This window comes from Peromyscus leucopus, chromosome 6 (assembly GCF_004664715.2).
Source record: "Peromyscus leucopus breed LL Stock chromosome 6, UCI_PerLeu_2.1, whole genome shotgun sequence".
NCBI classification, from domain to species: domain Eukaryota; kingdom Metazoa; phylum Chordata; class Mammalia; order Rodentia; family Cricetidae; genus Peromyscus; species Peromyscus leucopus.
This window is the reverse complement of record NC_051068.1, coordinates 54,146,901-54,163,701: the sequence shown is the minus strand read 5'-3', so window position 1 is coordinate 54,163,701 and position 16,801 is coordinate 54,146,901.

Sequence of the window (16,801 nt, the reverse complement as noted above, 5' to 3'; positions counted from 1 at the left end):
CTTTGCTTATTTGATTTAGAGGGACTTCTCCTGGTGTCCCCCACCCTCTCTGGCTCTTACTTTTTTCTGCCACCTTTCCCACAGGGATCACTGAGCTCTGGGGAGGAATTTGATGGAGCTATCTAAAGCACTGATCCATAAGTATAGCAGAATACAATCAAGAATCATTTTATCACTACTGTGATTGTTTGTTTGTTTTAGGCCAGTGAGATTTGGGTTTATTTACCCTAGGTTTCTGAGTTATCTTGTCTCTGGTTCTTTGTTACCTAAGCCGTGTTGAGTATGGGTTTTATCAAGCGAAGTGAGACTTCAGTGGCTTGGACAAGTTTTTTGACATTATTACCATAGTATATTTTTCAGGTAGGTCGGCATTGTAGACCAAAAATTTTGTGTCTAGGTTGGTATATAAAGTTTCTCTTTTGGTAACCTGCACTGAGTCTTTCCATAATGAAGACACTAGTACATGGAAATTAAGGTACACCAGCTCAGTCTCCCCATGGTCAATGAGTCTTGGAAAAATGTGTTCTATGCATTATTTGCTAAGTAAGTACTTGCTTAGAATGGCTATGGCTGTCTCCACAGGATACCACAGCTCACCTTGAAAACTTGACCATCAAGCCCCCAAATTTAACTCAAATAAATAATACCCGCATCAAAAGACCAGCCAAAATGATAAATTTCCTTGGTACTATTGAACTTTAATCTTCTGAACCCTAATCTCTTAAAATAACATGTTTTGTAATATGATTATTTAAAAATTATTCATTAAATTTCACAGTCCTTTGACGAGTAGATATACTATGATTTGTGTGTGTGAGTCAGCTCTGATATTTTTAATTCTAAGTAAATACATTGCTAACAGAGTTCAGTTTTTATCATAAATATGAATTTGTGTAAGTAATCATTGACAATTACAAATTTCAAAGGTCAATATATGCCAGTACAGAGAAAAGTCATGCCCCAATCCATGATTCTCATTCTTTCTTTAAACATCTACAAAGCAGATTTTATGAAGAATGGTGTGTTGTCCCAGCCTTGACATAAGAGCATCTTTATAGATTTTAAACTTAATGTAAAGCAAATTTTCTCTTTCATAAAAGAAGTATGATTGGCACTTCAAAGGACACTTTGAAAATAAATGTCCAAACTTCCTGGAACTTTATTTCATAGAGGGTATAAATTTTGTGTAGATAATTATGCCTTCAATTATTTAATGTTAATAAAACCCTGTACATAAACATGAGGTGCTAAAGAGCATGTAATGGAAATTAGAGAGCGAGTGGTTGTCTGTGAATGTTAATCCAAGAAATAGCATTAGGGGAGAGCAGAAGGATGTAAATGTGATGAAATACAATGTGCAGCATCAGGAGAAATGAAGTGTACATTTTTAAAAAGCCCACAATTCTATTAGGCACTCAAAATAATAACTTCAGCCAATGGACCTTTTACTAGCAAACCTATTCAAAGTTCCTTTTGGAATGTTCACTTTTAACAATTGTAAAGCATTTATTGAGATATAAGATTCAGTACATGCTCATAATTGTCATAGAACCGTGACTTTCCCCAAAACATACCTATTAAGGCTCCCGGTTGTTACAGTAATATGAAAAAGCTAAGGCTGAACATTTTCCTGTACTTTAAAAACCGGTCTCTTGCTTATGAGTTTATTTGCAAATGAATCTTTTTTAGTGGTCTCTAAGGAACCTCCAATTCTTCTGTTCTTTGTCTTTCACAGGTGAGAAGCCTCAAGTGTTTCCCACCATAATTTCACTTGAGCCATGGCTAGCCTTTCAAGCAGATAAAATGGATTTAAAAAGCTGGGCTGTTCATCACTTAGCAAGAATTTAATGTATATAACATTGAAAAAAAACATGCAAAATTAACTTGAAATTGCCTATAAAAAAAAAAAACTTAAAAGGTCTTTGCAGAGTTCAGGGATTTACCTAATTTAGGCTATTTTATTGACACATTTATTATCCTTTCTTTGATTTCAAGTAATTTTAATTAAATTCATATTCATGCATGTTTGGAAATATTTCCTTACACTTATTAATAAATAATGGAAGTAAAGCCTAGAGTAAAACAGTGTTGTCTAAATTATGAGGAATCCACTTTCAATGGCACAACAAAATCCACAGATTTCTGTGGCTTATAAACAACAAAAATGCAATTCCTCATTTGGAAGCTGAAGAGTCAGCAAAAGTTGCTGAAAGTGTTACTGTCCCCTGCAGTTTGTCTACACAGGGTTCAGATTGCTGTCATCTAACCTGAATGCTCATATGGCAAAACAGTGAAATTTATTTAAGAATTATAGTTCCATTCAGAAGCTCAACCATCATTGCATTAACCACTCTCCCCAGGATCTCCTCTCCTAATTCCATTAATTTGAGTGCTATGACTGATTCTAACATGAATTCAAAGTAGACACATTCAAATTCCACAAAGCAGGCCAGTGCTATACATGTGACTCAAAGACCATTGCTTTATATTAGATATTATCAGGGATGTCACAAAAGTGACAACACTTAAGCATTACCATTGTGTTTGTCTCTTTATAGAATCACTATGAAAAATGAGAGATTATTTTGAATTCATGATTATATTTATCATGAAATTTTGAAACTTAGTTGAGATTTCAATTGTTTTACTAAATGGCTCTGTGTATTTACTGAACAATTAGTTTCAAGTTTTTTTTCCTTCAGGAGCTCAAAAGTTGATATAGTGTGAATAATCCACTGGCTTTGTATATCAGTCAAATCACAGACACACTCTTAAAGGTTCTTCTTGTCAATAATTAACATCAAGAAATGCATATGCAATACAACCTATATACAAGGACAAGGACTACTTTAGTAAACTGTGTATGCAAAGAAAATCAATCTTTTATTGACCTAACAATATCCTTGATTTTTTTTTCTGAATTTCAAACAAAAACTTAATTTTTCTTCCTTTTCAGTTGCCAAGGCCTCTTTCCTATAATTGCATTTACAAGATATATTTTATTAATAATATTGTTAGATGATAATTTTCAGTAAACATTTTGGCTTCAGAATTTTTGATTAAAGAACATCAGCAAAGAGGTTGAAGGATGATTCAATAGGCAAGATGATGGTATAGAATTTAGAGAGAGTGTTTTGCTTTATAATCATGGATATTGCTCTACTTTCCATTTGCTTGTATTCCAAGGTAAAGAAGTTACAAGTCCCCATTTATTTCATAAGCATGTATATGACAGGCTTTCTAGCTCTAGTTGCATCAATATGTTGTCCGATGTATCCAGATCCGTGTGGTAGACTGTCCAAATCCCTCCACTGTGATCTATATCCAACACCTACACTAGATGACACTAGTTGGTTCTTAATTGTTCTTTGGAGACAGAGGCTAAAAGGACCAGTGTTAAGATGATGTCATTCACTTCTAATCCAGAGACTGCACATTTCACTTTGGAATGTACATCTTAACCCTCACTTGAAAGTAAGATTCAAAGACAAAATTGTTAGAAAACGTTTCCTTGCCAAAGGTTTATGTCACAAGGAAGTCACTTTACAGGGACCAGCTTAAACTGTACTACACTGTATTCATATTGAAAAATTGTTGGGATTATCAGTAATTCAATATTTATAAAAGATCAGATTACCATTAGCCTGAAAGTCTCTTGAAACTCTAAGTTTCTACAAATGAAATTGACATATGGTCAAACTAAATTCTAAGAAAGTTGTATAACAAATATATAATTTTTAGAAAATTTAAGTTTTAGCCAACCATGATGGGTAACCAAACCATCATACTGCCTCATAAGTGACATGTCACTTGATGGCTGGAGTCAAGTGTTTCTCCATTCTCCTGGTTCTTTATTCTCCCTTTCTGCTTATGCTTTAGCTGTAAAAATCCCTGCACACAAAGTAGAGCAGATTCATCATTCATCATATGTATGTATATACATATATATGTGTGTGATATTATATATATCATTTATCACTATATATCACATATCATATCTATCACATGTCATGCATATCTATCACATATCATATATCTATCACATATCATATGTATCACTATATACATGGGGGTTGACTTTTCTTCTACTCTGTTCATTCTTGCCTAGAGTACTCCCTTCTCTGTTCTGATTCCCACATTTAAAAATATGCTCTCTCCACTGTGTTTGCTTAGATCCATTTTAAGTTAGAAGTTTCTTACTTTTTTCCTAGGTCATTTAATATCTTGTGGTTGACCTAATGATTCCGTGTGGGTTAGAAAATCTTATTGTTTCAAAGTCAATGGGTCTTTTATTTTTAAAGTGAAGATCCGGTAAAGCTGGGGTCAACATTTTTTAATAGTGTGTCAGGTTGCACACACAAATACACACACACACACACACACACACACACACACACACACACACACACGTGCGCGGACACACATACACAAATATGAAACTTAGATTGTCTTGCAGGACATTCTTCTCCCAGCTCCACCACTCATGTGTGTATTCTACCTACCAGTAAGAGGGCATAGGACTTTTACACTGTGTTTCTTCACACAGTGTAGTGGTCATTGTCCAAATCTGGGAAATTCTGCTCCTATGTGTCCCTGGAAGTAGCTAAGCAAACTTACTTCTGGTTACTATTCCTTCTTTGAGGTTATTTTTTTTTCAGGTGATGACTTTATATTTTTAGTTAACATTATAAGTCAACAGTACAGCATGGTAAATCACAAAACACAAATTAAAAGCAGCTATTAAAACTTCAGCAGATGGATATAATACTCTTTAATAAAGTAAAATATAATTGTTGTTGTGCTGTGCTTGAGTCCCACTTAGTCAAGGCAGGATCAGGTTATTGAGCACTAACCCTACCCAGAAGGGAGGAGACACGGTCAAGTATGGCTGGGACTGGGGAACAATACAGAGCCATGTTGAATACAACGGGAAAAGAACACCAGGGAGATTGTGTTGGTGGACAGCTCATTTATTGGGAGGAGGCAAAGAACATTTATACTCTAGGAAGAACAGCTGGGTGGATTCATGTGGTAGTATGTCATTGGTTTGGGCAAGGACATTGAGAATGCTTCATTTGGGCCAGGGGAAGGAACCTTATAAGGTGATATAGGAAGTCCAGCCCTGGATGTTTAGGCTATCAGATAAGCAGGAACCAGTGCCCGTAGCTTAAGTAGACACGTTGGCTAATAAGTTGCTACGTGTGTTGGGCGCCCATCTGCATTCAGAGAAGCCTAAGTGGGGGTTTGCTGGCATCTGAGCAAGACAGGGGCAGCAGTCAAACTCCTGCCACTCTCAGGATGAGAAAATCCATGGTTTTAGGCACCCGTCCACCCCCTCTTAGCTTCTGGCCAGCCCTGCATTGTTAGAGTGTTATTGTTAGTTGTATATCATCTTAGTGCTAATATTCACAAAAAAAGAAAGAAAGGAATGAAAAAAGAAAGAGAGAAAGGAAGGAAGGATGGATGGAAGGAAGGAAGGAAGGAAGAAAAAGTCATTTAAGTACCAAATCTAAACACTGTGGTTTTCAAAACAGCAGTTTATTTGAGACAAGTTAATGTAACTTGAAATTATACAGTTTCTCCTTTTAAACTGAGTCCCCTCATACGCATACATCACTCTGGTTCACAGACACAGACAACTGTATGGACAGGAGGGTGGTTCTACATAGTTCTATTTGGTCCACAGCCAGGTAGTGTTCCAATGACTGAAGAGCTTTAAGAATCTACCTTAGTCAATAGTGCATCAATTTCTCCTAAGCACTTAAAAGAAGTTAGTTATTCACATAAAGATCAGACCCTCCCAATCACATTTCAGGACCTCAGGTCGTTCCTTGGATTTAGAATCCCTGGATCTTTTGTTTTGATCAAATGTAACATAGCCTTCCATCTTAAAAAAAAATTCTAGTTAAAATAGTTGTACTTTTAAAAAATAACAAATAATTGTTTTGTAAATATTTTGCTCATCTACTGAAACCATATTTATGAATGAAACATTAGTACATTTGAGATCGACTGTCTTCTTCAAAAGATCAACTACAAAATGATTTCAGACATATGTTTTAAGGCTTGCCACACCAATAAGACACATCACATTGAAATCCTGTTCCTACTAGGTGTGGAGGAGTCTGTGGCTATGCAGCTTTCTAGAGGGATCAACCTATCTATGCCATACATGTAGACCAACCATGATTAGATTTATAGGATTTCAATATTTCTGCACTGAGGCTGTTGTAAACCATTCCCCAGGGTTGTTAAATGCTGTGCTCTGATGCCCAGGTATTCATAATATGGGCTACCTACCTGGAGTCACATCATCCACTACAGTGAGGCACACATGTTAAACTACACAGTCCAGTTGGGATTTGTCATCCAGCCTCACACCACACAGGTGTCATCAGCAGATTCAGAAATATTTGTGATTATACTCTGTTTTAGGGTACAACTTGAATGTCATAGTTGATAATGTGTTTGTTTTAAAGACATGATCATTAATTTTGTATTGCAAAGAATTTTCACATAACATAAAAACACATTAAATAATATGCCAAAACTTGTAAAGTATAGATTAGCATAGTGAAAAAAAATACGACCCTTTGGCTTTAGTTAACCAATCCTAATCAAAATCTCCAGGGTTTTTATCCTTATAAGAGCCATGAGTACTTTATTCCCTATGTTAACTTATGTAAACCAGAACGACAAAATTTGAAGCCTTTCATGCATATCAGCAGCAGTATGTACAAGAGACATTTTTTTTTTCTGTTCTGAAATTCCAGGTGGTTTATATTCTCATCATGCCAGAAGATGATCTTCTCTTCTTTATATGTGAGATTTTAGAAATTATACAGCAGAAGGCAGAGATGTTTTCTGCAATGAATTTCCTGGTATGATTTTCAAATGAGAACTACTGTCCTGCATTTATCATGAAGAATTAATAAGATTTATGTTGTAGTTCAGTTATACATTTCATTTATCTAATTATACATTTTGGAAATATGAAAATATTCTTGAACCTAAGACAATAATTACATGGCTACCAAGTGTAATGAAATATAATAGGGTACTTAGGAAATATTTAATGCTGTTGATATTTGTTTCACCTAATTTGCAAACAAGGTCAATGAATATTTATCATTATTTTCTGAAGTGCTAATTTAAGTGTTTTCCCTGAATATCTTTAGTTTATAAGCATCAATAACCATTCTAGTAAGAAAGCTGTATCCAATTATGTTAGTTAGAAAGAAATCTCATTGCAAATAATTATTTCTTTCCTTTGTGTGTCCTTATAGTACAATACTCCTGGGAAGAATATGAAATGTAAAACATAAAAGAAAATTGTCATACATTTATTAATACAAAAATTTACAAGCTTATTTAGCCTTTTATTCCCAAGTGATTAATTCTTATTTTCTGTCTTGAGTTGAACATTCTATATTCATAATATTTTCAACTGTAATAAATATGTGAAGACTTTCAGTAACAGCTGATAGAATCCAGTTCCTAGAAATGATATAATTTTGAACTAGCTGGCCTTTGTGGATATCAGATAGAGTGAGGAGAAGAATGCTACATTCCAAAATCATAAGAATTTCATGATTAAAATAGTATTAAACTATAAAGATGCTTGGGTGACTTTTAAGTAGTATAGTAATAAACTATGCATACTGTATTTACACAATGAAATGAAATCAAGCTACCAAAATATAAATTGTTGCTAGGTGTTACTTCATCCAGACCAATGGAATAATTACTTGTTAATCAATGGTCAACTTGTTCCTTTATTTTAAAATATCTCCATAATAAAACATGAGAAAATTAGGGGAGAATAACACACCAAATGCATATATCATAAAATTAAAATTTCTTAATTTAGAGATATCTTAAATCTTGTAAGGATTTACTGTACCTCTACTTTGAACATAACCTTGTAGCTTGTCTTAATAATGCAGAAGCAAGACAACCAGAGATAAATTAGCAAAGGACACAGAAAAATGGCATCAGTGTAGCCAATGAACATTGAAATCATCTCCTTTGCTAAGAAGTAAACATCATAATTCTATTGGGCATATGAAATGTTAAATTCTCACATGTTTCACCTAGGGTACTAAAACTTTGATTTGATGTTATGATTCCATTCCATCAAAATAAGCTAAGATATTTTTTATGTGGTGGGGAGAAAAAAATAAAATTGGGTTCTCTTTAAAGGTCACAGTTATAAAGATCAGGTTAAATATTAACATTCTAATACAAATGGTATGTATATTCTATATGCATATGTGCATATTAAAAAGGCATATTGCTCCAAATGTATAGATTATTACTTCAGTATAAAATACTGAGTAATTTTTTAAAGATAATAGTCACACAGGAATGGATGCAGCTGAGAGCAGAAAAACTGCCCCTGTGTTTTTCTGCTCTCAGCTGCATCCATTCCGGTGTGACTATTATTGACTAAGTATTATGTTCAAGAAGTTAACACTATAAAGTATAGTTATGAATTCACATGCGATTTTGGGTTACTTCTCCATTTTAACCTGGTTTGACAGAAATCACATTAGTGCTGTCTATTGTGCAACCACTCACTTGAAAGCCAGTTGTATTGATCAATTTACACTTATAAAAATTATATTGAATTTATATAAAGAATTATTAGTCTCCTGGAATTAAAATTCATGCTACCTTTCTGACACAGGTGTTACTCCTATTAAGTGAGACTCTTGTATAAAGTATGTCAAAGAAATAAAATAAAATTTTAGCTCCCTTCATGCTCCCATTTCCTAATTGAAAAGCAGTTAACTATCTGGACTTTTGCAGGTGTTTGTATTACATACATACCCATGAAATAGTCCCAGCCATTATATAATTTAGTATTTAGTTTTTGTCTTATTTTTGTATTATGGCATTCAGTATTTTAGGTAAAACTTAATATTATTTAAAATACTAACCTTTTTTGATTTCTGCCTGCTATCAGTGAAACTGCCTCAGACATTTTAAAGCTCAACATAGTGACATGCACGGCAAAGGTCACAGGTATTCATTGGCATATGCCATAATATTTTGACCAACTAATGCTAAATTTAACCATGAAACTCTGCTGAATAAATTTAGAGTTAGTGTTTGGCTTGTCCAGTCTACCTGTTACAGCAACGAGTACTCTTATCTGAGTTCAGTGAATGAGAGCTGCTAAAGTTTTCATGTCAAGTGAAGCCTCCTCCAAATAAAAGTTCCATGATAGGTTGAATTTTCAAACATACTGTGAATAATATATATCCTACCCATGACTCACAAATCCCAGCATGCAAAGATTGGAATATACTTCTTTTATAGACATCAGCCTCTCTGTCAGCCTTCTAGTGGAAACTTCCTTATGCCACACACATCTTCAGCCTGTTAAATTAAATGGCTAATTGGGATTTTCTTGGCACAGTTCTGCAAATATTAAATTTTTACTTCTATTTTCATAAAGTCCATAGCTGTCATTTTAACCTTTTAAAAGTGCCATGGTCTTTAAGGCACATTATCTCCCAAATAGTCTATATATTGTCTACTAGAGAAAATTTCCAGACTAGTGGTGAAACTAAAATCAAGAGGGATATCCAAGTGATTTATTACACGAAGGAGGGTTTGCTAGGACTTGCTCTAAGAAATAAAATGGGGGGAGAGTGTTTTAAAATGAAATCACAGTGTACTTGAAATGAACTTCTCCTTATGTAATGAACTGATAAACCTTATTAAAGATAATTCAATCATAAACAGAAAATGTGAGATGTATATTTGTTATGCTTTTCCTTTTATGACTAAAAACACAATTGTATGAAATAATTAATCTAAAGCCACATTGGTCACTTACAGCAGACAGAGATGTAATTCGCATGATACAGCTGACAGAGAAAGGGTACAGGAAATACGTCTACATGAGATGAAATTGTAAACTTCCCCCTGTCATTTAAACCCAACACAAGAGACTGGAAAGGAGGGAAATGTGGACAGAGACACAAGACTCTCAATCAACTGAAATAAGGGGGAAAGAGCAGCATTCAGTGCAGCACTGGCATCAGCAAGAGATGCCATAAAAAAGCACACCAAAGTAAGCAAACAACCAAACAAAACCCTCCCTTTTTTCCATAGGATGCTCTGTCACAAAGACCTGTGTCATAAGGGTGGCAGGCTGCCCAAGTCCCTCTCTGAACAGCACTGTTGGGAAACTCAAAATGCATCTCAATCATGGGACTGCTGTGGGACTCTGGAATAAGCACTTCAACACCAGTGAAAGTGAAGGCAGAAGATGTTTCCAGGATACTGAAGCCAGGATAGCTATCGAAAGGCTTCGCTCCTTTGGTTTATATTTTCCTTTTGTTCTCTTAAAGCAAAAGGTAGGGAGGAAAAACAAGCAAAATTGTACAAAAGCAATGGTGGTGGCCAGCAGCTTGTTTAGGGCAACAATCCATTGTTTCAGCTATCCCTCCAGGTCAGTGTTCCGGGTAGTAATCGAAGTCGTGCTTGGCAAATAGGCAGTACGGGCAGTATTTTAAGTAAATAACTCAATGATTCAATATCTAGTAATTGGTATTTCTTACCTTATTCTGCTTCAGGACTATATGCTGAAACATGGCCCGCAGAACAATGCTAGACTGTGGGACAATGTGTAATTAGTGCTCCAAAGACAAGAGAGGTAGAAAACTGGTAGGAAGCAGAAAGCACAGGCGAGTTAGGATAAATGGTAAGGATCAAAGAGGGGCAGAGCCAGCACTGGCAACTGGGCTCCTGAAAGAATGCTCCTGAATATGGCAGGCACTGGGCATCTTCTTTCAAAGAACAGTTTGACTTGGTTTGTAGTATCTTTATGACTCAGCTTCCTGAGAGCTGCAAATGTGCTCATTATATGGTTACATTCATTACATTCCTTTTCATTTCTCTTAATGTTGTCCCTATAGATTTTCCTTATTATTTTTTTTTTATTTATTTTATATACTGACCACCCTCTTCTCCCATTCCCTCTCCCTGCCCCACATCCCACCTACTCCTTCTTTGTCTCCTTTTAGAAAAGGGCTGGCCTCCCATGGGAGTCAAAAAAGTATGGCACATCAAGCTGAAGCAGGACCAAGCTCCTCCCCCAGCATCAATATCGGACTGGACGAGGCAACCAAGCATGGTGATTGGGTTCCCAAAAGCCATCTCAAGCCAGGGACCGGTCCTGATCCCCACTGCTAGGAGCCCCACAAACAGACAAAGCTACACAACTGTCACACACATGCAGAGGGCCTGGGTTGACCCCATGCAAGCTCCCTGGCTATTGGTCTGGAGTCAGTAAACTCCCAGGAGCTCAGGTCAGCTGTCTTTGTGAGCTGTCTTTGTGGGCTCCCTTCTCATGACTTTGACTCGCCCTGGTTTGTATGGTCCTTTCTCTCATCAACAGGACTCCAGGAGCTTGGCCCAGTGCTTGGCTGTGGATCTCTGCATCCGCTTCCATCTGTTACTAGATAAATGCTCTCTGATGACAAGTAGGGTAGTCACCAGTCTGATTACAGGAGAAAGCCAGTTCAGATACCCTCTCCACTACTGCCAAGAGTCTTAGCTGGGGTCGTCTTCATGGATCCCTGGGAATTTCCCTGGGACCAGGTTTCTCCTTAAACCCCAAATGGCTCCTTCTAACACTAAGGTATCTCTTTCATTATTTTCACCTTCCATCCTGCCCCCAACCTGCCCAACCCACTCTCTCATGTTTTATACTCACCTTGATTTATTATCTTAAGAAGCATCAAAAGTACAAAAAAGTGAGTTTGATGGAGAAGAGAAAAGAAGGAAATAAAATGAAAACCCAGGAGAGCAACGATGAACTGATGAAGAATGCTAAAAACAGAGATGTCTAGGTGTGTCTGCACTTTCTTTTGGCATTGCTTTCACATTGTATCAGCTTAACAAAGAAAAGGATCTTGTTGTAGTCAAAATACATATTCTAAGGCAAAGTATGACTTATTATAATATTTAATTTGACTTTAAATTTAATTTGACTTTAAAAATATCATTGACTTCATTGTTGGAGATAGTTTTATGGCAATTTGAGGTATCTCAAAAATAACTTTTGCTATTTTTACTTTTTAATCTCATTCATTCTTGCAGTTTAAAATATATGCTGTCTGGTTTTCAGTATCCCAAAAATAATGATGGTGATATCCATCAAAAACCTCATATAACTTCTGAAAACTTAAGCTTCCAGATCCATGCATTCTCAGACATCTGTGAGTCATGCTTGTTTTGCTGTGTAGAAGGGGAGGTGTGCACAGGTTGATCACACTCACAGATAACACCACACCACTACAGTTTATACACCTGATTCTGATTGATACTTGCAGAGAAATCTCTGCCAAGGCAAAGTGGGGAGAAGAAATATAAGGAAGAAAGGGTAGGAAAGACCTATTTTTCTTAGCATTCTTTTAACACAGTACAAAGATTCAGAATCTATAGTCAGCAGACAGTAAATCACTCTGCAGCACCTTTATCCTTGCAGACAACAGTGGAAGACTAAAGTTCCAAAATTACTTTTACTGCACAAGTATAGACTCGAGATAAGTGCAAGACTTCCTCCAATTCCTTACTGAAAAATTAATGATCCACATGATAATGAGTCCGTTTCCTCTGCAAGCCAAGTCAGGAAGTTATTTTCTTTCACAACAGAAGTGCAAAGTGAACTGGGTACTAAACACTCCAGCTTACTCCAACTTCAGATGGAAGTTTTAAATGCCAATCAATGTCATCTTTTATTTACTGAAATTTTGAGAAAAACAAAACCCCTGAGAGTATTTTCCTTCCATGATGCTTTGAGAGACAAAGTGAATGACACCATTCAATTTCAACTTTGTATCTGGCAATATTTTTTTTTAATTTATATGGAAATAAGATCATTATTGCATAGACAGAGATTATAATTAGTGATGGACAGCTAAAATGTTTACAATCCTTAGGATACAATATAATAAATGAGATTGAGTAACCTTTACAAAATTTGAAGAGAATTTGGAAATCAGTTTTTATCCTAAAACCTATAAAAATTTGAAATTAGAGAAATCCATTGTTTTGGAATTGCTTCAGCAATGAGCAATGTAATCCATATTTTCTATTCTAAAACCTTAGTCTGTATACACAAATTCATTTAATACCTTTGTTATAATTTATACTGTAGCATTAATTTTCACTCTGCAATCTCCCTTCTGCTGTGGGATGGTCTTTCTATATGCTGTGAATATGCATTGCTCTCATTGGTTGACAAATAAAGCTGTTTGGCCAATTGCAAAGCAGAATAAGGTTAGACAGTACTTTGAAGGGAGATGAAGAAGGGCGGATTAGTGGCAGACCCAGTCCATTCACCCAAAGAACAAGATGTCAGAGGACCAGTAAGCCACAGGCCACATGGCAACACATAGATTAATAGAAATGGGTTAAATAAATATAAGAGCTAGCTAGTAATAAGCCTGAGCCATCAGCCAAACATTTATAACTAGGTTTTTCAGGAACTGAAAGGCAGGAAAGAACCTTCTGGTTACACCCTTCCCTGTGGGCCATCTCATTGACAGATTTCTCCTTTACCTACTCTGGGCATAGCAGTGTTCAGGATTAGTAGCACATTTTAACTTGAACTTTACAAAAAAAAGACAATTCTTTTTATTGCAGTTACATTCTAATGTGTCTAGTCCTGTGTTATTGAGATATCTGAGCTTAGATTCTTTACAATAACTGACATTAGGTAAATTTTGATCCTCCCACCTACAGTAGATGTGGACTCAGTCTCCAGGTTAACCATTAAGGGCTCACTCTATCTCTGGGCAAGAATAGAAACTATGTTAAGTTTGAAATAATTCCATGGATGTGGATCTCTGCATTTGCTTCCATCACTTGCTAAATGAAGGCTCTATGATGACGGTTAGGGTATTCATTAATCTGATTACCAGGGTAGACTAGCTCAGGTACCTTCTCCACTATTGTTAGTAGTCTAAAGCCGGGTTCATCATTGTGGATTCCTGGGAACTTCCCTAGCACCCTGTTTCTCCCTATCCCCATGTTGTCTCCCTCTATCAAAACATATCTTTCATTGTACTCCCACTCTCCCTGTTCTAGCTTGACCATCCCATTTCCTTATGTTCTCATCCCCCATCACCTGTCCTCTAAATTGCCCACTTTGGCCCCAGTTTACTCAAGAGATCTCATCTATTTCCCATTCACGGGATGACTGATGTGTTCCTCTTAGGGTTCTGCTTGTTAGCTAGCTTCTCTGGAGCTGTGGGCTGTAGTCTGACTATATTTACCAGGCTTTGCTATCTCTCCATGGAATGCCTTACCTTTTCAGAAGAGGAGATGGGGGATGGGTTGGGTAGGAAGCCTGGGGGAGTGGGTGAAGGGATGAGAGGGGGATCCATGGTTGATATGCAAAATGAATAAAAAATTTCTTAATAAAGGAAAGAAAGACCAAAAAAAAAGAAAAAAAGAAAAAGAAAAACAACAACAAAAAGAAAGAATTCCTTGGTCTTTAGATAATTTTGGAAAGAATTTCTCTTTAGATCAAATATATAAACATGAAGCTAAACCTAGACTGAATGCCCAAATGTTGATTATTTTCTGTTGGACTTTGAGCCATTGAATTCACAGATTCTTTCATATAAGCAAATCAATATAAGATCTACAAATAAGCAACATTGACTCATGATGTTGGCTCTTAAAAACACATTTTTAAATATATTAAAATAAATATTAACTGTTTAATTGCAGCCTAGAACATTAGCTTAGAAGTGAAGAAAAACTGATTTTGATTGTAGAGTTTGGTAACCATCTCTATTGCCATTCTTAAGTCAAACAAAGATATTTTCATCTTTGGAACTGTATTCTCTCTCCTGTTTCACATTGTCTTCACTACCAAATCAAGAATGAGATTTGGTTTGATAGCATTAATATTTTAATATTTAGAAAGGCGAGAATTTCGGCCAAATGATATGCACTGCCTGTGTACATCTTGGCCTTTGTATAATATACAGTATTGTATATTATATTAGAGACTGGACAAAAATGATAACTCTTGTATCTGCCTATTTGACTCCTCTGATCTAGATTCTTCTAAGACATGCTTTACAGAAGGTGGCAAAGATAGACGGCAAGAACATAACTTCTTTAACCCCTGTTAGTGGCTCTGCTCCTGCATAGGAGTCATAACAGATTTATGTTGCTGCAATGAGTGAGTATAAACAACCATTAGGAATTTCATTTTACAGTGGTTGGTATAGAGCCTGACTGGTTGTTTTATATTCACTGAGTAGAGGGTAAGGTTGGTTGTGTACTTTCTTGCAAATTAGATATCACTCACTCAATTTTTGAAAAACAAAACACACTTGTATTTCTTTTACCCCTGCTGACTTGGGAAATACATAATGTCTCAATCCAATGAATCCAGAGGATTCATCCACTGTTAGTTTAGATTGGTGGGTGTAACACATACATTGTTAGGACACAATGAACATAGGCATGCAGGTTCTTGTCTTTTGCTCTGTCATTGACAGTATTTGTTTAGTAAGATTTCAGGCAGTAAGATTTGAAAGAGTCACATGCTTTTGTGAACAAAACATTCTAGGCCACATAAACAGCAATGACAGGCCAAGTTACATATGAAGAAATTAAAAATCCTTTAGTAAGAGTTTAATGTGTACCTATTTAACCAGATACTTTTACTTATAATTATCTCTCCCTCTCTTTTTTTTCTGCAAGTTTTGGAAATATATTAGTTGTTGTTCTATTGCTGTAAAGATACACCTTGGTCCGGGCAACTCTTATAAAAGAAAGTATTTAATTATGAAACAGTGCTTATTGTTTCAAAGGCTTAGGCTATTATCATCATGGCAGGAAGCATGGTAAGCAGGGGGGTGTGATGCTGGAGAAGTAGCTGAGGGAGAGACAAGGTGATCAACAAGCATAGAGAGTGAAGATGGGCCTGGCATGGGCCTCTGAAACCTCAAAGCCTACCACTTCCTCCAACAATGCCACACCTACTCCAACAAAGCCATACCTCCTAATTCTTCTGATTCTTTTAAACAGTTCCACTCCCTGGTGACTAATCATTCAAATGAAGGAGCCTAAGGGGGCTGTTATTATTCAAGAAGGAGGATAAATTTAGGAAAGAGGTCAAAGGGAAGGAGTGAAGAAAAATAGGAAGATAGAAAGTGACAGAGGCAGAGAGAAAGAGAGAGAGAAAGAGAGAGAGAGAGAGAGAGAGAGAGAGAGAGAGAGAGAGAGAGAGAGAGAGAGAGAGAGAACCACAGGAGACATGGTTTAGTGTTTCCATAGTGACTCTTCCTATTACACAATTCTTTTCCATTTCCATCCACAGTATCAGGATGGAGTGCTTTTTTAAACAGTTTGAACTGAAAGACAAAATAGGTCAATGAGTGATTCTAAGCAACTGATCTTTTACAAGATAGCTTTTGGCACAGTGGAAATGTGGAATCCCTTACACTGAGGTTTTAGATGTTAGCATAGCACAGTTTAGGTACATGCTTAAGGGAGTTGTGCTAAGCCTTTAAAACTTTTTTTTTTCAGTCAGAATTCAATCAGTGAAGGGGAGTTAAATGTTTTCTCTTGACAACAGATTTATCAGGCAAGCTTTTTAAACTTATGGGGTAAGCTGAGACAGCAAAGATTGGAATGGGAATTAGAAGAACAAAATGATACAGTGTTTTCAACTTGAAAAAAGAAGCATGCCCAGGCCAATTTACAGAGGAGTAACACATAGATAGAATGACCCTTAGAAAGTGACTGACTCTGATTC